The sequence below is a fragment of the Arachis ipaensis genome, chromosome B09, assembly GCF_000816755.2.
Source record: "Arachis ipaensis cultivar K30076 chromosome B09, Araip1.1, whole genome shotgun sequence".
Lineage (NCBI taxonomy): Eukaryota > Viridiplantae > Streptophyta > Magnoliopsida > Fabales > Fabaceae > Arachis > Arachis ipaensis.
In genome coordinates, this window is record NC_029793.2 from 133093218 (window position 1) to 133096578 (window position 3361).

A 3361-nucleotide genomic window follows, 5' to 3' on the forward strand; every position below is an offset into this window, starting at 1 on the left:
CTTAGCTTCTTTTTCTGGTGAATATTACTTTTACTTTTTCAAAGAAACTTAGGAGATATTCTTACTTTTGTATCGTAACGATATGAGAGACATTTTCATTTTGTCTCCTGAGCAACAGAAATAGAAGTGAAGTAGAGAAGAAGGAGTAACACCTAGATGTATCCTGTTTAGCTACTTAGTGCAATATAGCCTACATCCAGTCTACATCACAATCATGGTGGAATTTCACTATCTCTTTTACAAGATTACATACACCAATGCTTCCCTAGGATCTATCCAATCCTATCTGGGACAAATCCAGATTCTAACCCAATCTGAATTTGACTAGGACTCAACCTAGCTTTCAACAGCAAAGTGCTAACCCAACTTGCAAGGGAATCTTCACAGGATCAAGATACAAAACAAAAATATGTACAAAGAACCTTTGAGACATCTTATGGCTTTTTTTCACAATTAACTCAATGCCTTTTTCCTCTCATTGGATTTTTCTTATAAACCTCACCGTGTTTGTCTTTTTCAATGAGACTCGGACAGACTAAACTGAGAAAAAGAAAATACTAAATCAACAACATGAAGGAGAATAACTCAATCAGCTTGGGTAGCTATGAGAATTGAACTCATTGTTTTTTACTTACTCTCCTTACTTTTAACCCTTGGCCATTCACCCTTATTATAGAAGAGTGAAGCTTCTAAGGTTTAATCAACCTTAACGCTGTCTTCTTTTCCATCATCAGGGTCTTGCAGTGTCTTCATCAAAGAGGAGAAAGAAATTCGAATCTGTTGCATACAACTCACCCATTCTCTCTCATCCTTTTTCTTCAAGCTTCTTCAATCTTAACTGTAGAGCCTTGCTTTGGCTCCAAGTTTTGTTTTTAAGCGTTGATCTGCTATTTTTCTGTTTTGACTTTGATTTCTCCATTGTTGCTTGATTTGTGTTTGATACTCTATTGATTTCTTCTTGGTTCCTTGGTGTAGCACAAATGAGGGAAGATACTTTTTGATGAGCTCTGATCGAATGCTATCTTCCTTTTTTTGTAGCTTGAAAACTTGCTTAAACTTGGTAACAAGCTTTTTGTTTTTCAACCCACAAAGCTTCTGCACTTTCCTTTTTCTTTCTTTCTTCCTTGATGGATGATGTAACCGACGTGAAAGAGAGGAGAGAGAAGAGAGGACTTTTGATTTTCGGTGGAAGTTTCAATAAAATTAATTGGAATGAATTTGAGATTCAAGTAACTGAGAGTGAGAGTAGGTAACCATATGAGGCTTATTGATTTTTGGGCTCATTATCTTGTTTTATCATATTCAGTTCAAGGACATGTGAGAGGGCTTGGCTTGGTTCTGATGGACTAAAGATTGTGGGCTTGATGATTTCCATTTTTGGGCCAAGTGTTTTATTTGTCTGCTTGCACACTAAACTAAATACATTAAATAAACAATTTGTAATAATAATGTTTGTTTATCACTTGGGTTAGTTTTTCAAACTCAACAGTTTTGAAAGGCAAGAAGTACTTGAGACTTATTAACAAGCATAAAAATGCATGTGAATTTTGAATAAGAATCTACAAAGCACACATAATATCTATATCCATCTCTAGAGTTAACCGGAGATGGGCCCTAGATATCCCCAAATACCAATTCAAGAGGTTCATTGTAAGTAGAATCAGTGCTAGAAAAGTGAAATCTATGCATTTTTGACATATAACAGATTTCACAAACATTAGCAAAGTGGTTATCAAAAGGGGCATGGATAGAACAATTTTTCAATACATGAAGCACAATATTTATTGCATTGTGGCCCAAATTTTTATGCCACAATTCAACATTTGATGTCTTATTACAAGAGAAAGCAGTAGCATCAGGTCTCTGTGTATTGAAAGAATTCAAATTGCAAGAATTAAAGGAAGAAACATTGTTAACATGAGCTACAAAATCTATGTTATGACGACTACTAGTATTTGATAGATGTAGATCTGATGTGTTGGTGTGAGGAATTCTAAGCACACATAGATGATCAAAGGAGTAGATTCTATTCTTAGCTATGCATTGGAGAAGATGCTCTCGGGTAGCCTAGTCACGAATCACAATGAAATTAGGCCAAAACTAAAAAAAACTCTATTGTCCGCTGCAAACTTAGATACACTCATAAGGTTGTGTGTTATTTCTGGGACTAAGAGCAAATTATTCAAATAAAAAGTAAAATTAGTTTGAAGGTCAGTTAAGATAGTAGAACCTGTTAGTGTGATACTAATACCTATACCATTCCCAACATATAATTGATCTCCATCAGGTTAACTCGAGGATGAAGTTAGCAAGTTTAAGGCATCATTGGTGATATGACGGCTAGCACCTAAATTTGGGAGCCAAGCAACTTCACTAATGGATGATGGGGTGAAGATATAAGCGCGAGGTTGATGTAATGAAGGTGGTGGAGGTGGTGGTTGGGATTTTCCATATGAGATTTGAAACTGGAAAGAGAAATTACTAGATTGTGGGGGTAAAAGAGGTATCAAATCTATGATAACAACTCCATACTAGATGGCCAACTCTACCACAAAGTTGGCATTGTGGTCCATTATTAGTAGCATAGCCAAATCTGCCTCCTCCTCTTGAATTGCTGCCACCACGACCACGACATGTAAATTCACATCTTCCATCATTGAATGACATAGATGATTGGGCAAGATCAGTTATAGGCATTGCTATGTCAATTTTTTTGAATCTGTCAAGCATATTTTCAAATGCTGAAAGATAGGATTCTGTTTCTACCACACGATAGGAGCCTAATTTGGACATGACTGAGCCTATATAGATGGAGTATTCGTTAGAAAGACCTTCAAGAATCGTTTGAAGATGATCATCCTCAGGTACTACATATCCTATTGCAAAGATAGAATCCACAATCTTTCTAATTTGTGCAAGATATTCTAATACAGAAGCAGTCTTCTTAGTGGATTTCAACTGCGATTTTGAGAGTCTAAACTTTGGCATTGGAAGCAGCAGTGAAATATGTATCAATTTTTTTTCCAAAATTCATAAAACCATGCAGAATGAAGGACTTTATTCTAAAAGGAGGTGGTCATTAAAGCCACAATCCAAGTAAAAAGAGTCAAATCTTAAAGCTTCCATGTTTTGAAAGAAGCAAATTCTGTTGTAGTCTTCTTTGTTGGATGAGTAACAACCTGTTCATGAATTTGGATATTAAGATATCATCTTCCATGTTAGGACTGTAATTTGTCAAGAGAGTTTGATAGAGCTACGTGGAGTAATTGTTTTCGTTCATTTTGTCGGCATAGAAAAAATACCTTTTTGGTTGTTGAATCAAAAAGAGAGATTTCTATGGTTAAAGAAAAGATTGTGAGAG